General features: G+C 35.1%; 1 long non-coding RNA gene across 1 annotated transcript; it reads left to right on the forward strand.

Annotated features, from left to right (window-relative positions):
- The first annotated feature begins 322 nt into the window (after nucleotides 1-322).
- On the forward strand, nucleotides 323-3800 carry LOC141380867 (uncharacterized). Its single transcript, XR_012400178.1, has 3 exons — nucleotides 323-555; nucleotides 607-858; nucleotides 1671-3800. It is a non-coding gene; the product is annotated as an uncharacterized lncRNA (long non-coding RNA).
- Nucleotides 3801-24860: the final 21060 nt, after the last annotated feature.

Genomic DNA, 24860 nt, shown 5'->3' on the forward strand with positions numbered 1-24860 from the left:
GTTTTGCTATTGTTTTGATTACGCTAAACGTGACAGACAGGATATGTAGTCCAGATTTGTAGTTCTTTAGTGCAGCCGCTAGATCGCTGATGATCATAACATTGATTGACATTCTCTCTTTGTACATATAATGAGTGGGGGAAAGCCCCACCCCCTAGTGCAATCTCTCCCTTATAGGACATCAGTCTTTTTTGAATCTGCCACTAGCTGACACACAGGAATTTGTAGCTCCGCCTTCTTCTGAAAAGAGCACAGTGTCATTTCAGTTACCAAAACACAATTAAGATTAAAACCTAAGTTTCAGAGATTTACAAAAAAACATTATTAGTGTGGTATTTTAAGCTGAAACGTCACACATGCACTCTCTAGAGACTTCAGTCTTATTTTATATTATGTTAAAAGGGGCATAACAGGTCAACTTTAATACTAAGCTCCAAGTATGTCTAATTCTGAATTTCTGATATTAATTTCACAACACCAACAATGCCTGCTAAAGAGTCGGCATTATTCTTGTCAATAATTCATGTTTTAAAAACATTAGCTTTAAGTATTGACGTTACTATTACAAAAGGAGTAGGGCCAGACAGAATCTGCAGATATTTTTAGCTATTTCTGTTTGTTTTTTTTTTTGATATTTTTCTGCTGTTTTGTAAAAAAAAAATCTGCATTTATGCAGAACAATTTTGAGAGTATCTTTACTAAAAACTTAATTTAACTTTAAGGTTTACAATGCATATCCAATTAGATCCATTTGGTAAACAACCCAAGTCTCTCATCTAATAATGTAACGACGGGGAGTGACACCAACAACAGAAGTTTTGGATCCACATGCAGGTTTATTCAAAGTCAGGCAAGCTAGTGATGTGACGTTGTGCGCCGAGGCTTCGAAGCATGTATCAAAAAAACGATACATCTCGCAGTGAAGCAGTGTACCGGAGCTTGATTCGTTTTGCCATCATCACGTGATCAGTGACGTCCGAAGCTTCATTTTCACCTTTACCCACGTGATTGCTTCGAATTTTGATTCAAAGGTTTAAACACCCTCATAGTAAAGTGTATAGCGAGAGAATTGGCGTCTATTACATACATTTGTTTCAAAGCACTGCACCAGTCCCACAGACCAGTAATTAAACTAAACTACAATAGTATTTTTTAGTAAAAAGGTTTTGAACAATACTAAAGTGTATTAGCGTATTTTTTTTATGACTATCTTTAAAGAAAGCCACCGCATATTGTAGTATTGTGTTTAACAGAGACCATCTGGTGAATGCGACCCTCAAGCATCGTTCACATAGCGTCCTCCTAGAGCACTCGCCTCCCAATCAGGAATCGCTGGTTCGATCCCTGCTTGGAGCGGGACTAATTGTGTTATGATAAACTTTTGAATACCTTGGATTTTACTACAATCATCAGTTATGTAATATATCTTGTGTAAAAACTACAGTAATTGAGTAATTTGTTTATATTGCTGTTGTATTACTACATGAATGAGTTGGTCAGTTGTGAACATTTGACATTATGGCAACACAGTGCTTTCCCACACTCTCACCAGAAGAGGTCCTCATCGAGCTCTGATTTAGAAAGCTTCGAGTAACAAACCTTTTTCCGATACAATTGAGTCGAGCGCTTCACTGGATCAGAAAGCTTCATTTCACCATCACTAAGGCAAGCGATGGTCAACACAGGTGCAAACAGGTATTTGGAGACAGTTCAGAATCACAGTCGAATACAGGCTAGAGGTCAGAAAGGCAGGCAAAGAGGCTAACAAGGCTAACGGTCGGTACACAAGATACCAAGACTGGGAAAATGCGTTGTAGTGTTACTAGTGACAGATAACAAGGCTCGGCAATGTGAAGGAGTGTGTGCGCTGCTTAAATACTGTGTGTAATCAGTTTTTGACAATCCTCAGGTGGTGAGGGTATAATCAGTCTAAATGAGGAAGCAGGTGTGTGTGTGTGTGTGTGTGTGGCATGACTGAATATGTAGTCCATTTATAAGTGGATTTGTAGTCCTGTGTGTGTGTGAGTGTTTACCAGCGACCTCTGGTGGTTTGATCGCTGGTGATCATGACAAATAAAGTCACTAAAACACAGAAAATAGACTTTACAAACTCAAAAAAATAAAAAACATTTTCCTATAAACATTTGCATTTTACTTAATGAAACTACAAAAAAATAATATAAAAGCCTATATTTACACAACTAAATAAATAAACTCAATGATGGGCTAAACAATCGGTTGAAATCTGTGCATACACATTCTGTTTGGACCTAAAAAAGAGACAAAAGTCAGCCTAAAATATGTGAAAAGTCTTTTTTTTTCTCAATTAAAACATTTTGGTATGAAATGCACTGAAAATTTGCCAGTTGCACTATAGCACACACCCGCTGCTATAGCCGATGCTTTATATTCATTCATTCATTTTCCTTCGGCTTAGTCCCTTTATTCATTAGCGGTCACCACAGTGGAATGAACCGCCAACTTATCCAGCATATGTTTCACACAGCGGATGCCTTTCCAGCTGCAACCCATCACTAGGAAACATCCATTCACGCTCATGCACACACTCATACACTATGGCCAATTTAGTGTATTCAGTTCCCCTATAGCGCATGTGTTTGGACTGTGGGGGAAACCGGAGCACCTGGAGGAAACCCACGCCAACATGTGGAGAACATGCAAACTTCACACAGAAATGCCAACTGACCCAGCCGGGAATCGAACCAGAAACCTTCTTGCTGTGAGGCCACAGTGCTAACCAATGCGCCACCCATTTATAATATTTATATATATGTATTTATTTTAACTCAGCTAATAACAATAATTATTACAGATCATTTAGGGTTTGGATTTTTAGCCAAGTGCATCTAGTATGTTTGTTTTCAGCACAGAACTTTAATTTCACACTTTTACAACTGCTGTCCACCGATGTCAGCGAACTGAAAGTTTAATAACCAGCACCTCACGTCATGTTTATTATCAAATGCGTCGCCTAAGGTAAACCATCACAACAAAGTGATCCATAAGCCTCAAAGCTCAGACTTCTCCATCAGTCTTCAGTCTGAACCCATCCGTCTGTCTCTGATCAAACGTCTGCGCGTAGTTTGTGTCGGCGGATCAATAGCACGGACGGGATGAAACCTGAAAGAGATTAGACTCATAAAGGACTGATGGGAGAAACATTAAGGGAAATTTGTGCTTGGCTGGTGAAGACACACGCAGCTTTAATCTTCCCGGCGAGAACAGAGCAGTGAGTCAGCACCGAGATGTTAGACACGATGTCCGCTTCTGCTCTGAGCCTCGCATTGTGTGTAAAACAGGAGCTGTCTGTCAGAGCCGAAGCTGTGAGTGATGAGATGCTTTGCTTTTCCTCCTTCAGTAGGACACACCGTATTGCTAGTGCTCTTACTGAGGGCCAGAGATGTAGACAAACCTTCAACTCTGAGGATTAAACTTTGGAAAGTATCTCATCTCACTCTATATGTGCTATGAAGCTGTATCTGCTTTATTTACTGCTATGATCATACTCAGGAGCTACTTTAAGCAAGTATTTAAAGGATACCTAGTGTGACAATAGTGTGATATACACACATATAAAGATAGACACACATATAAAACACATTTAATTCAAATACATTTACCACATTCTTAAACATGCATATAATACAAACTGATCCAATTGTGCATGATGACATTACTGATATGCTAATCAATGTGTAGTGGAGGATTTTGCCACTTCGGTCTTGTTATTTCTTGTTTTGGTGGCAGAGTCCAGACACCATGTCATGTTTAGCGTGATCAAAACAATAACAAAAACGGGAACAAAAGATAGCGGATTCAAGTGCAGATTTATTATTAAATAGTGCGGTAACAGTAAACAAAATCCAAAGTGCAAAGTAACAAATAAACAACAAAACAAGAAACTAAGACGGATAAACATGAACTAGACTATAGCAATATACTAGGCGAGATCAGGAACAACAACTAGGAAAAACAGACTTACTGGTTACAAGAAAGACAAACGACGCGATGACAAACTGGTGAAATGGTTGTATAAATAGTCCAGATAATCAACGGTAACACAAAACAGATGTGATGACAGGTCAGTGTAGGTGTTCCGGTGTATGCGCGTGGACTGTATGAACTTGTAGTCTTTTGGATGCTGTAGTAAGTTGTCAGAGTCTGTGAACTACAGCGCCCTCCGGTGGTCACTGACCGCCATGACACACCAGTCCTGTCATGTCTTGTATGTTGTGCTCTGCTCGAGTTTTCTCAGGTCGAGCTCTCATTTTCTGTCTTTGTCTTTGTATTGTCCTCAAGCATGCTCGGGATGCGCGGTCTTGTCCACATGACAAAAATCATCAAAGATCATTCATTCATTCATTCATTTTTTTTCGGCCTAGTCCCTTTATCAATCCAGGGTCGCCACAGCGGAATGAACAGCCAACTTATCCAGCAAATGTTTTACACAGCGGATGCCTTTCCAGCTGCAACCCATCTCTGGGAAACACTCATTCACACGCATACACTACAGACTATTTAGCCTACCCAATTCACCTGCATGTCTTTTGACAGTGGGGGAAACACACGCGAATACGGGAAGAACATGCAAACTCTACATAGAAACGCCAACTGACCCAGCCGAGGCTCGAACCAGCGAGGTTCTTGCTGTGAGGCGACATGCGCCACCATGTTGCTTGAAGATCATGTTTCATGAATATATTTTTGTAAATCTACTCTCATAAATATATCAAAACATCATTTTTAATCAGTAATATGCATTTCTAAGAACTTAAAAGGCAATTTTTTTTTATCAAAAACAATTTTTGGAACCCTCAATAGTTGCATCTTGGCCTAATATTGTGCTTTTCTAACAATACATCAATAGAAAGCGTATTTATTCACATATAAATGGCCAAAAATTGATTTATGATTGGTATTGTGGTCTTAGATCACACTATTTTTCTGATTCTGAAAAAGATTTAACCCATGCATTTAATCGATATTGAAAATCTGCACCTATTTCGAAGTACACACACTGCAAAAATCAGCATGAGAAGCATGTAGCGCATTCAGCACATAAGCAAAGATAAAAAAGTGAAACAGAAGAGAATGTTTTTTTCCAGCTTGAGGGCAAACGCATTTCGAATCTCTCGCAGAAACGACCGTAAGGGTAATTGTAGTTTGTAGCCAGCAGCAAGGGTTAGCGTAAGGACACAATCTGCCCACCGCCGTCTCAAATTTACCACAATCCCGCTAACAGGCTACACGAGCAGCAAGACCCCGCTGAGCTGAAGCGGTCTGCTCATTAACACCCCACTAGGGGTCTGCGAGGGGCAATTCCTCAAACTAGCCCTCCGCTCACACACGCTTGATTAACAGCCACACTGAGACCTGTAAAGCACAAGCACAAATCTGCTTATATGTGCCATCTATTATGATACTAATGAATAAAACATTCCGCCGATGATGGACTAGTTATTAAAGAGACAGAAGAGTTCAATCATAAAAGAATACAGTATTTTTTACTCAGCCCATGTCGTTCCACAACAGTGCGCTGTTATTAAAATCAGAATTTAGCAGGTGGGTCGTCAGAGCAAGCGTTCCTGTACAGCTAACCAGAGTTACTGAATTAACAAGAACAAATGTGAATAAATAAGATGATTTTTTTGGTAATAAAAGCTTAAATTTCACAGTGTACAAAGTGATTATTTGTAATAGGGATTGAATGACTGTAGATTTTTGGAAGTCAAATATATATGTTATTGTTATGTATTTGTGTTTTTGTGCTCTGTTTCTCTGTGTTTTTTTTTTCCCCTCTCTCTGTCTCTCGCTCTGTTCTCCCGTATCTGCTCTCAGGTATTCTCAGGTTCCGTTCATTGGTCCATTCAGCTGTCAGTCATTCCTCCCCGGTTACGTTTTGTAAATGTGCCACTATATCGCGTTCATTTATTGTGCGATTTGTTCACTGGGTTTGTGTCAGTCGGCATTCGTCCTTCTCTTCCTGTTAAAGGAGTTTCATTTATTCTAGGTAATGATTTGGCCGGTGGTAAAGTAATGCCTATTTTAGAAGTTACTGATCACCCCAATATTACCTATTGTCCAGACAAGTTATCAGTAAATCACCCAGATACTTTCCCAGCGTGCGTAACCGGTTCGACTAGTCGCTGGTGACGTCATCAATAAAACACAAGATGCAAATGCTTTGCAACACACCACAATTTGCTATTTATTCATTCATTCAGCTTAGTCTCTGATTTAATGAACCTACAAATATTCTAGCGTAAGTTTTTTTTTTTTTTTTTTTTTTTTAATTCAAGTTTTTTATTGTTTCCTTCTGGTTCATGAAAAAATAATACAAACACATATTACAAGTGATCACTTGTGGCCTACTAAATGTAAAGCCAGAATGAATACAGTGGTTACTTGGACAGAAGTACAATGTTATTAGGTGAACCTGGGGCCTCATGTACGAAGACTTGCGTTGAAATCATACTAAAACATTGCGTACGCACAAAGCTGTAACAACTCTGTTATTTGCATGTTTGTCCGCCGAAATTAATTACATTTTTTTTATCTTGCTTTCTGGAACCATTCTTTGCTGGACTCGAACCCCGTCGTCACGGTCAACTCCTCTCTGCATCTCAAGTCTGCTGACATATGCTGCGACTCAATGGACGAGCTAGTAACATCAGGAAAGCCTTTACGGAGGTAAGCGGTCAACTGGTTATCCCGAAAAAGAATTTCGTCATACCGCCCTGCAGCGCTTGCTTTAAAGTCTAAAATCTCCAAAACTGTATATAGTGGTGCGTTTTCCGAATGAGCCTGTGTTGCAACCTACAGTAAATCGTCTATTGTTTGTTCATGTTACATAATTAGTTTCTAATGTCAGCAATAAGATCTTATTATTATAATGTGTTACAGCAAATTCTAATGTATATTGAAGCAGGGCTCGGTGTAGCACAAGAAGCTGTTCTGCCAAAAACCAACTTTAATTTCCCGTGTCAGAGCTGATGTCATTTTAATGCATTAGTGCGGTGTAACACATTGGAATCTGAACTCGCTAATTTGCAGCTATTATGTCGACAGCTAAAGAGCCAATTATAATGTTTAGTGTCCAATTAGTGCTCCGCGACACACAAATTGACAGGTTTACCGAGTTGGGCACAGGTTAAACGAGCATATCAACACCACAGTAAAATATGTTGACTTCTGAAATTAGCATATTTGTGGCACGCCCATTTGCAAATCCGATTTCAAGTGTATAGTCTTGGTCTGAGTTAAAGCTCTTTTAACTCTGTTTATCAGCGCTGAACACAGGCGCACAGAGAGAATTCGCTGGTAATCCGGGCATCTCAGAAGGCCAATTAAAAGAGATCTTCTTAAGAGCGCCGCAGTGGTCTTTAATGCTAGTCTGCGCGTGTCGAGTAAGTGTGCTGGCATTTTAAATGCCCGTCGCTTCACAAACAACCCTCATCAGCTTTCTGCCCCCCGCCGCTTCTTAAGGGCAGAGACTCTTGTGTGGCTCAGAGACACACACACATGCTCAAATATACAGTACAGCTAAATTACACAGTCTGCTCTCTCTGGATTCTTCCCTCTCTCTTTGTTTGTTTCCTTCAGGTTTCTTTTTTTAACCCCTTTATGAAAAACAAAAGGAAAAAAATGACATAATTCCAAAATTCCTGATCATCTGCCATCTTTAAGTCCTTCTCAGAGTGCAGATATCATAATTAGGATGAGATTTTGACATTTTTAGAAGTTTGGATATGTTCAAAACATTCATTCATTTTCTTTTCGGCTAAGTCCCTTTATTAATCAGGGGTCGCCACTACCTACTGCGCCACAGCGTCACCTATGTTGAAAACAATCAATTCATTTTAGAAGGGCTGCATGTGAAACAAAATCATATAAATTATGATTTTGTTCAATTTAAATCCATATATAGCCCCTTTCACACATACAGACCTTTCCGGAAAATTGCCGGCAATTTTCCAGAAAGGTTGTATGTGTGAACAGGTCCTTTTTGAAAATACCGGTAAATTTGTTCTGGCTATTTTCCGGAAAGAGAAGTTGTAACATTACCGGCAATTTGCCGGAATGCTGCGCTGTGTGAATGCAGAAGGAAGATTGCCGTAATAAGCGCGTGCACGTCTAGAACGTGCTGACGTGAGACGTCTGCTTTAGCCAATCACAACAGTCAGACGCATTTACGTCCGCGCGGTTTATGAGAATAAAAGCCTTTGAATATTTTTCCAGACACATTTAGCTGCTAGAAGTTAGTCAGATCACGTTTATATGTTCTTTTTAATGCCAACTGTGTAAATAATCATCGATGAGATGCTTATGATAAGCCGTTGTTTGTTTACCTTCAAGCTTTGATGTGCCTGTGAAACAGACTGTGAGCGCCTGCACACGCACATATTATGAACATCTCGACATGCGAAAGTGATCCTGCGAAAGTTGTTCACAATATTGATCATCCACAGAGTTTTTAATTTAGTCAAATGTTTACAAATACAAGCGCAGCCGTTTAAAGCTCATTTGTGGTGAATGATGTCAGAATTTACCGGTATTTTGGAATGGATGTGTGAATGCTCTTTTCCGGAAAATTTCCGTAACGTCCTCGCCTGTGTGAACAGCGCTTATTTGAAAATACCGGTAAAGTCTTTCTGGAAATTTTCCAGATATTTACCGGTATCACTGTGTGAAAGGGGCTTACGATAAATATATTACTAACAGTTGCTACAGTTCGTACGAATTTGCCACTAAACTGGCAAAACGTAAAATACTAATGTTTTCTCGTGAGATCAGGCTGTTTACAACACAGTGATTTTAACCAAGCATGATAATATTAAGGTCCTGAATTTGTTTATTACACTTAACTCTACAATTAGACGGTCTATTGTGTTTTCTTTGTGAAAGTGGACATGTGAATAAAGTAACCCGGGCTCATTGTGGAAACGTAGCCCCGCGGACGTTTCTGCAGACCACGAAATACGTCCCGATGGTGGTACATATTCGAGCAGTTTTTGTTTTCGGGAATCCACTAGAGGCTGCTGTGCGCGCTTTTTCACGTCTCAAACGGCTCTCGGGAGCGCTCGCCGTTCGTGCCCGCGCTGTTCTCGCGTGAAAAGCCGCCGGAGGCCGCTGTGGAGCGACCGTCCGACTGACTGACTGAACGACTGAACGATCGACCGGGCGGACCCGGCCGCCCTCCTCTTCCTCCTCCTTCCCTAAACCCAAGCGACGGTTTGCAAAAGCCGTCCAGAAAAAAAAAAAAGCATTCGGATCTCCCCGCTTAAATCTTACCTGATTTCTGTAACCGCTCTTCCCCGGACTCGATCCCGGTCGTCCCCGTGGCCGGCTCCTCCTCCTCCTGGCCTCCGCTCCACCAACGTAATGCTGCGAGCTAAGCGGACAAAGTGGTCACAGCGGGAAAGCCCTCCACACGGAGGCGAGCCGTCAGCCGGCGAGGAGTGGAGCGAAGAGGAGGAGCGGAGCGGCGTCACACCGCCCTGCAGCGTTCGCTGGAAAAAACTAAACGCGGCCATACGTACCTCCGGGCCACGTAAATCAGGTCACTAGTTCGAGCCTCGGCTGGGTCAGTTGCCGTTTTTGTGTGGAGTTTGCATGTTCTTCCCATGTTCACGTGGGTTTCCTCAGGGTGCTCCGGTTTCCCTCACAGTCCAAACACATGCGCTATAGGGGAATTGGGAAGGCTAAATTGTCCATATTGTATGTGTGTAAATGGATGTGTGTGGATGTTTCCCAGTGACGAGTTGCAGCTGGAAGGGCATCCGCCGAGTAAAACATATGCTGGATAGATTGGCGGTTCATTCCACTGTGGCAACTCCAGATTAGTAAAGGGACTAAGATGAAGAAAATGAATGAATGATTTTTTTATTCAGTTTGTGCTATTCAACAAGCCTTTTAATTTCATACTTTTGGCACTAATTTTGTTCCATACATTTATAATAGCTACGCTTCAGAAAGAAGTTTGCATCATCATTGGCTCCTATTATGCTTTGTTTAATAATACTCTATGAAAATGCTTAGAAAAGTATCAAAGTCTCACAGCTAAATTACACAGTCTGCTCTCTCTGGATTCTTCCCTCTCCCTTTGTTTGTTTCTTTCATTTTTCTTTTCTTTACCCCTTCATTAAAACTAAAAGAAAAAAAGCGTACATAAATCAAAAATTCCTGATTATACGTCGTCTTCAAGCCCTCCTGGGAAGTCTCTATTCACTGAGTGCAGATATATATCGTAATTAAGATGAGGTTTTGACATTTTTGAAAGTTTGAATGTGTTGAAAGCGATCAAATCATTGACAAGATATTAGAAAGGCTGCATTAATAACAGCTACGCTTGCATCATCATTGGTTCTTATTATGCTGTGCCAAATGATACTCTAACAAATGCTTCACTTTGTCTTTGTAGATCTATTACACATTTGCTTAATGCCAGTCTATCCTTTCCAGCCGGCTGTTTAAAAAGTACATACATGGGTGATAAATAAATAAATGCATTTTGCAAAGGCATATTTTGCATTCTTAAATAGATAGTTCACAATGAGGACATCATTGTTACTCTAAACTGTTTATATATCTTTTTATATGCGTCTCCTTTTCTGTGTAAAGCGCTTTAAAAATTAAGTTTTAAAGGCGCTATATAAAAATAAATGATTATTATCATTCTGAAAATAGTGAATGTAAAGCAACAGCAGAGTTCAGACAGATATAATGATAACGATACGAAATTAATCGGTAGTAAATTGGAAGTCTGTGTTAAAGGTAATGAAACATTTTAGTTAGGATCATTTTCTCTATGATTTTTTTACCCAGCTAATAAATGATAAAACACTGACAGACATACAGCTAAAAGACACAGAGTCTCTGCTTTCTGGATTCTTCCTTCCTTCCTTCCTTCCTTCCTTTCTTCCTTCTTTACCCCCTCAATAAAATTTCATAAACGTGCATAAATCAAAAATTCCTGATCATATGCCGTCTTCAGGCCCTCCTGGGAGTGCAGATATCATAATTAAGATGAGATTTTGATATTTTTAAAAGTTTAGATACACTGTAAAAAAAATCACCTTGAAATTGACAGTAAAATACTGGCTGATAATTGTATTACTTTTACAGTAAAATACTGTATGTATATTAAATTACTGTATATTTGTTATTATAAATTACTGTGAAATTACAGCCATACAGTGTAACCTCACAGCAGATAGTAAGGCCCATTACTGTGATTTCACAGTATTATCTTGTAGAATGAACTATATTTTACTGTGAAGCAGGCTTTCCTTGGCTAGTCATTCTGACATTTACCCTGACTTTGAAATAATTTAGGGTGTTTAACAGTGTTTGGTTTTATGAATCAATTACCTTTGTTCCAGTTTATTACATTTTTGGCTAAGCACAAAGTTATGTTCATTAAAAATCATTTAATATTTCCATATTAACCTGATAAAATTAAATAAAGGTGCAGTGCACCCAAAAATGAAAATTTACTATGACATTCATATCGTTTCAAAACAGGATGATTTTTCTTTGAAGTTACTTTTGAAGATAAATATTAAATATAAATTAAATATTGAATAGGTAACTAAAAAATATCAAAAAAGTGCCAATACTAGCATAAAAGTTTATTGAATTAATGTCTATGTTGAATAAAATAAAATAAAAAGTTTAAATTAACATGCAAAAGATATAGCCCTTTTACAGTAATTTTCGGTAACCTACCCGCATTAATTTCACTCATTTCATTAAGTATGAATACAACACATTACTGTGAATTTTACAGTTAAATCCTGTAAAGTGATACTAATGTAATTTACTGTGTAAAATTACAGTAATATATTGTGAAAATCTGGAAATGTTTTATGTATGTTGAAAACAATCAAATCATTTTAGAAAGGCTGAATTCTGTCATTTTTGTTTTCTTCTTTTTACCCCTTCATTAAAACTAAAAGAAAAAAAATGTACATAAATCAAAATATCCTGATCATATGATCCCGTCTTCAAGCCCACTTGGGAAGTTTCTATTCACTGAGTGCAGATATATATCGTAATTAAGATGAGGTTTTGACATTTTTTAAAGTTTGAATGTGTTAAAAGCGATCAAATCATTGACAAAAGTTAAGAAAGGCTGCATTAATAACAGCTACGCTTCAAAAAGAAGTTTGCATCATCATCGATTCCTGTTATGCTTTGCTGAATATTGCTTCACAAATGCTTCACTTTTGTGATCCGTCTTTGTAGATCTATTGCACATTTGCATAATGCCAGTCTGTCCTCTCCTGTCGGCTGTTCTTAAACTACATAAATGGGTGATAAACAAATAAATAAATGCGTTTTGCAAGTTTATATTTTGCATTCTTAAAAGGAGAGTTCATCCAAATATGAAAATTACTCACTATGTACTCTCCATCAAGTGATTACAAATTGTTGTATGTTTCTTTCTTCTGTTGAACACAAATGAAGATATTTTAAAGAAAGCTGAAAACCTGTAACCATTGACTTCTGTAGTATTTAAAACAATGTAAGCAATGGTTACAGGTTTCCAACATTCTTCAAAATATCTTAATGTGCGTTCAACAGACGAACAAAACTCAAACAAATTTGGAAATAGTAAATAATTAGTAAATGATGACAGAATTTACCGTCATTTTAAACTGTGCCTGATTACACCAAGCATGATAACTATAACAACAATGATAAAGACAACTATAAAGATGACGATAAGTCTAAACTATAAAGACATCATTCTGAAAATAATTCTGAATATAAAACAACTGCAGAGTCTGGCCACAAATATAATGATGCAGATATGAGATTAAACAGTAATCTGAAGTCTACGTTAAAGATAAAGAAAGTATATATTTATATAATATTTCCACATAATATACTGATGTAATACATCAGTCATAGATTATATAAAATAACTTGAGCTTGTTAAGCGCACATAACCATTAACTCTTTCAAAAACAACAACATTGATGTTGGAAAGGTGGAACTGGAAGCTCTACAAATTTAGCCTTTTGACCTGCAAAGATCTATTTGTCTGCTTGTTTACTTTAGCTAATGGGTTTTACAGCCTGTGGCAACAGCCAACAAGGACTTTTTTTCAAAGAAAAAAGACAAACTTTTTTTCATTAGCAATAGCAGCTGGAGTAATAATTGTTCACAAGAAGATCAGGAATGTGCAATGAGAAATTCAACAGGCATATTCAGAGATCACGTTGACTTTAAATGTGTTTTATAAGCGCGGAATCATGCCAGACACCAGTGGCCTACTTCACCACCGAATGTCAGCTTTTCCAAAAATTCCTTCATTCATTCATTCATTCATTCATTCATTCGTTCATTCATTTTCTCCTAGCTTTGTCCCTTCTTTATCAGGGGTTGCCACAATGGAATGAACCGCCAACTTATCCAGCATATGTTTTACACATCAGATGCCCTTCCGGCCATAACCCAGTACTGGGAAACACCCATACACACTCATTCATTCACAGACACTCATACAAAATTTAGTTTACCCAATTTACCTATTCCACATGTGTTTGGATTGTAGGGGAAACCGGAGCACCCGGAGGAAAACCACGCAAACACAGGGAGAACATGCAAACTCCACACAGAAATGCCAACTGTGTTATATTATCTTTTAACCAAAAAAAAAGAAAAAGAAAGATGCAACCAGAAACTCTAAAATAAAAAATATATATTGTCATCAATATTAATATTATTATTTTTATTACTATTATTATAATTTATTAATTGATTATTCATTTTATTATTAGTATTATTGTTTTATTCTCATTAATTATTAATTAAGTATAAAGGGACTAAGCCTAAAAGAAAATGAATGTATTAATTAATTATTTCATTATTCAATTATCTATTTATGTGTATTTATTTCATTAATATATTGTATTACCTTATATTAGATTATATGATTTAACTAAAAATTTCAGGAAGCAATAAGAAGCTTTAAAATAAAAAATAATATTATCATCAACATGAATTTTATTATTTTTATTACTATTATTATTATTTATTAATTATTTGATTATTCATTTTATTATTAGTATTATTGTTTTATTATTAATAATTAAATAACTATTGCATTATTATATATTTATTGTTTATTCATTTCGTTATTTTATTTTATTATTTTATTTTATTTTATTTTATTTTATTTTATTTTATTTTATTTTATTTTATTTTATTTTATTTTATTTTATTTTATTTTATTTTATTTTATTTTATTTTATTCGGACATTTAGCCTACCCAATTTACCTGTACCGTATGTCTTTGGACTTGTGGGGGAAACCGGAGCACCCGGAGAAAACCCATGCAAACACGGGGAGAACATGCAAACTCCACACTGACCCAGCCGAGGCTTGAACCAGCGACCTGCTTGCTGTCGGGTCAATGTGCTACCCATCGTGCAGCCCCACTGGGAATATATTATATTATATTATATTATATTATATTATATTATATTATATTATATTATATTATTTTATATTATATTATATTATATTATATTATATTATATTATATTATATTATATTATTTAATATTATATTATATTATATTATATTATATTATATTATATTATTTTATATTATATTATATTATATTATATTATATTATATTATATTATATTATATTATATTATATTATATTATATTATATTATAATAATTTAACCAAAAATTTCTGGAAGCTCTAATATTGAGCAGAAATCTATTAGGCTACTGCACTGTAAAAAAAAAATCTGATCAATTAGTCATTAGTTTTTAGGTCATTGTAACTTATTAAACTAAGTTAATCATGTTTTAACTTAATAAGTTACACAAACTGTTTAAAGTCAGTTTAACATTATATAATTTCAATGGATTAATAAGGTTAATTTGATTCAGTTTAAAAATTGAAGGCAGCCAGGATTTTTTTTTCAGTGTGGTTAACTTCAGCTAATCATTTTCACAGCTTGTGGCTGTAAAATCCCCAAAATCATTTAAGAAAAAAAACTTTTTACAACAAATAACAGTAATCCTGCGCAGCGAGATCAGGAATGTGCATTCAGAGTCTATTCAGAGTGCGCGTTGACTTTAAACGTATTTTATAAGCGTGCCGCCATGCCAAACACCAGTGGCCTACTTTACCACTGAATGTCAGCGTTTCCAAAAAGCGTAGCGTGAACAATCCTTCAGCGCTGTAAGGGGGAGTTTGGCGAAGTGCAGGAGCGCAGCGTGAACCGGCTCATCCCCGACTTCACAGCGTCTTGTTGTGGCTGATAGCGGAGCCGTTTTCATCTGAAAGCATCTCTGCATCCCCGCTTGTGGAGGCTTTCTTGCGCTCGTCCCCTTCTGAAGTTGCTGTTTTTGTGTGAAGATTTAGCCCTGTTTTTTTTTCTCTTCGTCCCCGCTGCGTCCTCTGTGGCTGCAGACAGTGGGATGTTTCTGTCTTTTAAGTCGGTTTGACCTCAATACAACAACTTCCTGTCTTTGAAATCATTGGTACGATATTGCATTAAAAAAAAATAATAAATAAAAGAAGTCGAATGTTCTCGGTGGATTACCTGAAGCTATTAGAAGTACAGATAAATGTCAGGTAGATGTGCTTTTTTAGTGTCCCTGAGACTTACATGACAATACTGCAACTTTATTATAACTAATGTAGCTTGCTTTTATTTCTTTATGTGTACAGCTGTGGGAATTATTCATTCTCGGTTTAATTTCTCTCTTTCCAATTAATACAATCAGGCTGAGTGAATACAGCTGATTTTTCTAAATTAATGTCTTTATTTGCTCCTTTCTGATTACTTGTTTAAAGTTTAGATTTGGTTTCAGTGTTAAAAAGTGTGTTTAATTTTTTTATTTATTCTTTTATTCATGTTAAAAATAAAACTTTTTCTATTATTGATATTATTATTATTATTAATAATATTATTTTTATTTTTTTTATGTAATTAATATTGATTATTATTGTTTATTATTATTATTATTTACATACTATTATTGTTATTTTTAATTTTTATGAATTTATTTAATAATGATTATTATTATTCTTTATTATTTATTGTATTTGTATTGTTTTAGTACTACTACTACTACTACTACTACTACTACTATTATTATTATTATTATTAAAAATATTTTAATAATAATAATGCTTTTTATTAATTATTGTTAATGGTATTGTTTATTATTATTTATATTGATTTTATTATCATATTTATATTATTAATAATATTATTAATTTAATATATTTTATTTGTGGATTTATTTAATAATTATTATTCATTATTATTATTATTATTATAAATGTTATTTTTGTTATTGTTTTCCTAATATTATTATTAATAATAATAATAATACTTTTGAATAATTATTTATGATTATGATTGTTTATTTTTTATTATTACTTTCATATTATTATTAATAATAATTAAATGTATTCATTTATTTATTAATGACTGTTATTATTCATTGTTTTTTTTAATGTTATTGTTGTCATATTATTGACAAGTTGCTCAAGGTCTAAAAATGTAATTCAAAAGTCCAAATAAACTAAAAATATGAATCACATAATATGAAAACTGCTCATTTGCAAATATTTTTTTATGGTCACTGTGTCAAAAAAATTTATAACGACACTTTTTCACTTTTTTTCTGGATGAACTGTTTAACCTTAGGTGAAATGCGTGTGCGCTCAGTGACACAGATTTGCAGCCGCACATTTAAACCTGTTTGGAGTGAGAACATTTGGGAAACAATCCAATCAATCTGGGTGACAATCGTCCTACATGCAGCGTCTCTCTCTCAGACTGGCGTCCTCTGGGTCAGTTTGATTGACAGCTTCAGAGTCCCGCCTCTTTTTCTCCTGCCCTTTTGGCTGAGAGTTTTACCGGGTTTTATCGTGTGCTGTCTGTGTGACGGCTGAACTGTTGCCACCGTGCCAAATTCACACTCTGTATAATTAACAACAGCAGACAGCAGACATAGCTGATTTAATCAGCTCCTTCACATTATTTAATTTAGTCACTAACTTAATACAGGAGAGACAGACGCCCCGTTCCCTGCACCTCTCATTACACATTTAATGATTGTGGAATGCAGAAACTGGACACACATGTGTGTGGGATCTCCAATTCAATAGCATGATCTGTCTCCAAGTAATAGGGTTTTGCAGTCTTACCGTGATCACATTAAATCTGGTGATGTTTTCTTACCGCGCAGTAATCCCAGATAATCCTGAGAGTTTGGCCGGAGCGAGTTTTTATTGCCATCAGATGGAAGAGAGTTTGAGAGAGAGAGAGGGAGGACAGGAGATCTAATAGTGAAGTTTTAGTTTGCATGCAATGCAAAGTTTTGCAAAATGCATACGCAAACATGCATGGTAAAGTGTATTTCCATAATGCAGTGCACAGGAAAGCATGACATTTTCACAAATGACTGTAAAAAGTCTAATGGATTACTTTTTGATTACTTTTATAGTAACAGAATTTGACTACTTCCAGATTACATTTAGATTACTTTCATGGTAACGTAATTTGACTACATTCAGATTACATTAATGTTTATGGTAACAAAATTTCACATCCTTCCGATTACATTCAGATTACTTTTATGTAATCTAATCTGGCTTCTTTCAGAATATCTTTAGATTACATTTATGGCAAAGTAATTTGACTAATGGATTACAATTTGGTTACTATTCTGGGAACGCAATTTGACTACTTTCAGATTTCCTTTAGATTACTTTTATGGTAACATAATTTGACAACTTTCAGATTACATTTAACTTAATTTCATGATAGCGTAATTTGACTACTTTCAGATTACATTTAGATTACTTTTATGGCAGTGTAATCTGACTGATAGATTACAATTCGATTACTTTTATGGTAACGTAATTTGACTTCTTTCAGATTACATTTAGATTACTTTCATGGTAACGTAATTTGACTACATTCAGATTACATTAATGTTGATGGTAACAAAATTTGACTACCTTCCCATAACATTTTGATTACTTTTATGTAATCTAATCTGGCTTCTTTCAGAATATCTTTAGATTACATTTATAGCAAAGTAATTAGACTAATGGATTACAATTCGATTAATTTTTTGAGAACGCAATTTGACTACTTTCAGATTTCATTTAGGTTATTTTCATGGTAACTTGATTTGACTACTTTCAGATTATATTTAGATTACTTTTATGGCAAAGAAATTTGACTAATGTATCACAATTCGATTAATTTCATGATAACGTAATTTGACTACTTTCAGATTACATTTAGATTACTTTCATGGTAACATAATTTGACTACCTTCCGATACCATTTAGATTACTTTAATGTATCTAATCTGGCTTCTTTCAGAATATCTTTAGATTACATTTATGGAAAAGTAATTTGACTAATGGATTACAAATCGATTAATTTTATGAGAACGCAATTTGACTACTTTCAGATTACATTTAGGTTATTTTTATGGTAAATTGATTTGACAATTTTTAGATTACCTTTAGATTACTTTTATGGCAAAGTAATCTGACTAATGGATTACAATTAGATTACTTTTAATGTAACATAATTTGACTTCATTTAGATTACATTAATTCTTATGGTAACATAATTTGACTACCTTCCGATAACATCTTGATTACCTTTATGTAATCTATTCTGGCTTATTTCAGAATATCTTTAGATTACATTTATAGGAAAGTAATTTGACTAATGGATTACAATTCAATTAATTTTATGGGAATGCAATTTTACTATTTTCAGATTACATTTAGGTTATTTTTATTGTAGCGTAATTTGACTACTTTCAGATTACATTTAAATTACTTTCATGATAGCGTAATTTGACTACTTACAGATTACATTTAGATTACTTTTATGGCAAAGTAATCTGACTAATGATTACAATTTTATTTATTTTTATGGTAACGTAATTTGAATACTTTGAGATTACATTTAGATTACTTTTATGGTAACGTAATTTGACTACTTTCAGATTACATTTAGATTACTTTCATGGTAACATAATTTGACTACTTTCAGATTACATTTAGATTACCTTTATGGTAACCTAATTTGACGACTTTCACATAACATTTATGTTATATTAAATTTGACTACTTTCATATTACATTTAGATTACTTATATGGTAACGTAATTTGACTACTTTCAGATTACATTTATATTACTTTTAATGTAATTTAATTTGACTGTATTTAGATTATTATTATGTTACTTTTATCGTAACATAATTTGACTACCTTCCGATAACATTTAAATTACTTTTACGTAATCTAATTTGGCTTCTTTCAGAATATCTTTAGATTTCTTTTATGGCAAAGTAATCTGACTAATGGATTACATTTATATTACTTTTATTGTAGCATAATCTGGCTAATTCAAAACCCTTTTAGATTTAATTTATGGTAACGTAATTTGACTACTTTCACATTACATTAATATTACTTTGTGGAAATTTAATCCGGCTCCTTTCAGAATACCTTTAGATTACTTTTATGTCAATGTAATCTGACATTTGGATTACCTTTAGATTTCTTTGAAGGTAATGTAAGCCGACTGTTAATTAATGGTAACAGAATTTGACTACTTTCAGATTACATTTAGATTACTTTTATGATAACATAATCTGACATTTGGATTAGATTTACATTACATTTATGGTAACATAATCTGAATACTTTTAGATTACGTTTGTTACATTTATGGTAATGCTATTTGACTACTTTCAGATTACATTCATATTACTTAATGCTAATGTAATCCAGCTCCTTTCAGAATACCCTTAGATTACTTTTATGGTAATGTAATCTGACTACATTCAGAATACTTTTAGTTTTGCATATTGCTTATTGCACTTAACAAATATTTTCCAGTTCATACTTTGCACCAGGCATTGCACATTAGTATTCAATCCCAAACATCACCTTCATCTTGCATTGCCGCTTTGGTTTCCTTAATGTGAACATCATCTTGTGCGAAGTATGTCGTCAAACGACATCCCATCCTGCTTTCAGTTCTGACAGCAAATAAACTCGTTCTCAATGTCAGTTCTCCATCTGTCAGATGTTTGGAGCCATTTATACACAGCAGTGGCAAGCTGTTTCTTCCTAGTCTGCAAATTGAAGGCTGCTCGGTGTCATTTTAAGGGTTTTAAAGAGCCTCGAGCATTACTCAAAATCATAGATGACACATATACCTTTCCCTGTCAGTCTCAGGAAGGTTGGCAGAATGTCAGATTTTTTGTGGTTTCAATATTGAAATGGATTATGTTTGCATGCTTAGTCTCTAAATGTGTCCGCTCTGACAAATAGTGTCTACAGAGATTGAAATATTTGATTAATACTGTAAATAGAAATACATCCTGTATATGCAAATGGTAAAATAAATACAAATAATATCAATCAAATATGGGTCAGAGATGAGACGTACAACTTTGCTGTACACATCAAATTACATTTCTAAAAATTATTTCATGTACAGTGGAGGAAATAAGGATTGAACACGTCAGCATTTTTCTCAAAAAACATATTTCTAAAGGCGCTGTTGACTTAAAATTGATGTTGATAACAACCAAAGAAATCCATATATGCAAAAAAACTAATCTAATTAGTTCACAAATGTATTAAAATGAAATGACGCAGGGAAAAAGTGTTAAACACATGGAGAAAGAGAGGTGTAGAATGGCAATGAAAGCCCAGACAGCAGCTGAAATCTCTCAGTAGTTCTTCAGCAACCCTCTTCCCTTCCTCAGAGTAAATGAACATCAGCTGCTTCAGTCCAACATCTACATTAGCAGGAGGATGAAGATGAAACCATTTCAGTAAGATAATGATCAAAGCACAGCCAAGGAGACACTCAGATGCTTTCAGAGAAAGAAAATCAAGCTGTAGAATGGCCCAGCCAATCACCTGAGCCGAATCCAATAGAGAATACAAAATAAAGCTCAGATTTGATAGACCAGACCAACAGAAGCATCAAGATTATGACACTCTGTTGAAGTCTGTGGAAGTTTGTTGAAAAAAATATCACCTTAGCAATGGATGTGACTTCATTCTCCATATGAGAGGCGTCTTCAATAATTACATGTTAAATACTTATTTCCTCCACTGTATATAAAGGTACAGGAGCTGTCACTGGGGCAGTACCTTTTCAAAAGATACATATTTGTACCCCAAGAGTCAACAGTGGTACCTAAAAGGTGCATATTGGTACCCAAATGTACCTAAAAAGTAACTTTGAAGTACCATTGTGGACCCTTTAGGTACAAATATGTACTGTTTAAAAAGGTACTGCCCCAGTGACAGCTCCTGTACCTTTATTTCCGAGAGAATAGAAAGCACATTAAATAAAAAAAACTGTCTTTAATAATTAAAAAAACATTTGGGTCAAAATATTGGTGAAGTAATGTTTAGTGTGACATAATATTCATGTTCAAATTAAACAAATGACTTTTAAATAATTATTTAATTTTAAATATAATGTAGTGTATTGTGTATTTATAAAGTGCATTTATTGTGTTTGGTCATACACCTAAAGCGCTTCACAATCAGGATGGGGGTCTCTCCACCCCACCACTAGTTTGCAACATCCACTTGGATGATGCGACGACACCAGCTATTGGTGGAGTGGAGAGACAGTGATAGAGCCAATTCGGTGGATGTGGATGATTAGGAGGCCATGATCGTAAGGGCCGATTGAGGGACTTTGGCCAGAACACCGGGGTTACACCCCTGCTTTTTACCAGAAGTGCATGACCACAGAGAGTCATTAAAATATATATATATATATATAAATAAATATATATATATATATATATATATATATATATATATATATATATATATATGTATATATATATGTATATATATATATATATATATGTATATATATATATATATATATATATATATATATATATATATATATATATATATATTATATATATAAAAATAAATATATTAATAAATTTATATATATTTATAAATATAAAAATTTCTTTGCCACATATATTTAAAATATATTATTTTAAATATATTTTAAATAATTAAAAACATATCGCCGACAAATAAATGACAAGAGTTTGTGACAAAAGCTATTATTATACTCAATATATCATATTTGTATTTCATAGTAAAATGTATGATGGTTTTTTCTAAAATAATGGTGGCGCAGTGGGTAGCACGGTTCCCTCACAGCAAGAAGGTCGCTGGTTCGAGCCTTGACTGGGTCAGTTGGCATTTCTGTGTGGAGTTTGCATGTTCTCCCCGCGTTCACGTTGGTCTCCTCCATGTGCTCCAGTTTACCCCAAACACATGCTCATGATTGTGAATGAGTGTGTGTGGCTGTTTCCCACTGATGGGTTGCAGCTGGAAGGGCATCCGCTGCGTAAAACAAATCCTGAATAAGTTGGCGGTTCATTCTGCTGTGGCGACCCCAGATTAATAAAGGGACTAAGCTGAAAAGAAAATGAATGAAACAAATGACCCGTACTTGTGAAAATATATTGAACTAAATAATAAATATTATTTTAAATATATTTTAAATCATTAAAAACTTATCACCGACAACTGCAAGACAAGATTTTGTGACAAAAACAGTATATATCGTATTTGTATATCACAGTAAAAATGTATGATCATTTTTTCTGCTCTAAACAAAACATTTATACAATAAACATGCTAAAATATATATAAAATAACACATTATTTGATTAAAACAGCATTTTTATGGCAAATTGCAGTGCAAAAACCTTCATATGCATGAACAGAAAGGAGCCAAATATTAAAAAAATATATATTTAAATCTGAATTTTTTCCAAAGCTCTTATAAACCCGTCTCCACTTGAAGCAAACAACTTCTCCAGCATGTATAAATAAGCGTTTCCACATGTTTATCCTGCGTTTCAGGCCACTCTCAGTCTTTTCACTGTCATTATTCACTATTGCAGAATGAATTCTAATAGCACGAAGCATCCGACCCGAGTGAATGAGCACTTGTGCTTCTAGAAAGCGCCGAAATAATTGCCACGGTCAGGCTTGGGTGGAGATGCACGGCCCACCAAAGATGAGAAACAACAGCTTGTGTTTCCTCCTCAAAAGCACAAAGAAGTTTGATAAATGACCCACGGTCAGCTCAGCTTTGGTCAGTTTGCTGTACGGCTGTCGTGTGGAATTTTAAAGAAGCTCTGTCTTCATTATGACCGACAGTTCAAGCGCATTCAGTACTTCAGGTATCTCTTTGTTCCTATAGTGATCATACACAATCTTTATTTTACCGGCTTTGATTAAATGCTGAATTTAAAGACCCAAGGGCACTTGAGCTCCGCAGTAATCACATGTGAGTGTTATACGACCCCTCAGCAGTCCACCAAGGACATGGTTTCACACCAAATATAATTAAACTTAAATATATATAGATGAATGATGGATCTGGAAAATGTGCCGCTTGTTCGGTCGCTCTCTGTGCGAGCGTAAATGAGGACACGTCTGCAGACATTAGTGTACACTTTGTTTTATTGCTGCTTGTCTAACATCCAGTCATGGTTGATTACGTTGGCTTGCCCTCAGGTGCCATTCTGCATGCAAACCAGCGGATGGCACTAGAAGTAGCTAATCATACACACAACACCCATTCACTCAAGCTCTTTCCCAAACACTTCACCTGATTATTTTGGACAGGCGTTTCTGATTTTATTCCTAGGAGACCTGGAGTACAAATTGAAACGTATGGGGGCATTGTGTTGTGTGTGTAGCTTGTATTCCTTACATTGTGAAGACCAAATGTCCCTACAAGTATAGCAATACCTGTACATTTTTTTGGTTCTCATAAGAAAAGAATGTCTCATAAATCACATAGAATTAAGTATTTAGGGGTATGGTGGAGTGGATATACAGTTCGTACATTATAGAAATCATTACGTCTATGGAAATTTCCCATAAGGTTACCTACAAGCGTGTGTTTGCATGTGTGTGTGCGCAAGATTCTGTTAGGTGAAATGGGCTAAAGCTATGCTATAAATATATATATATATATATATATATATATATATATATATATATATATATATATATATATATATATATATATTATATTATATTATATATAGCATTAGCCCATTTCTTTACATAAATATGGTATCTTACTAAAGCAACGCAAAATTGTTAAGAATTTATACAAAATGGTACCTATTTTTGAGAGTGTATGGGTGTTTCCCAGTGATGGGTTGCAGCTGGGAGGGCATCTGCTGCATAAAACATGTGCTGGATAAGTTGGCGGTTCATTCCACTGTGGTGACCCCAGATTAATAAAGGGACTAAGCCGAAAAGTAAATTAATGAATGAATGATACTTACTTTACATAATATAAAAAAGCTGAACAGATGTTTGATGCACTATGTCTCTGTTAATTGGTCAATTAATGATGTAAATGTGTACTCCGGGTCTATGTAGTTTATTTATGTTTTATATTTACACTAACTGGCCACTTTATTAGGTACACCTGTCCAACTGCTGGTTAACGCAAATTTCTAATCAGCCAATCACATGGCAGCAACTCAATGCATTTAGGCATGTAGACATGGTCAAGACGATCTGCTGCAACTTGAACCGAGCATCAGAATATGGGGAAGAAAGAGTTTTAAGTGACTTTGAATGTGGCGTGGTTGTTGGTGCCAGATGGGCTGCTCTGAGTATTTCAGAAACTGCTGATCTGCTGGGATTTTCACGCACAACCATGTCTAGGGTTTACAGAGAATGGTCAGAAAAAGAGAAAATATCCAGTGAGCGGCAGTTC

Source organism: Danio rerio, chromosome 25, assembly GCF_049306965.1.
Source record: "Danio rerio strain Tuebingen ecotype United States chromosome 25, GRCz12tu, whole genome shotgun sequence".
NCBI lineage: Eukaryota > Metazoa > Chordata > Actinopteri > Cypriniformes > Danionidae > Danio > Danio rerio.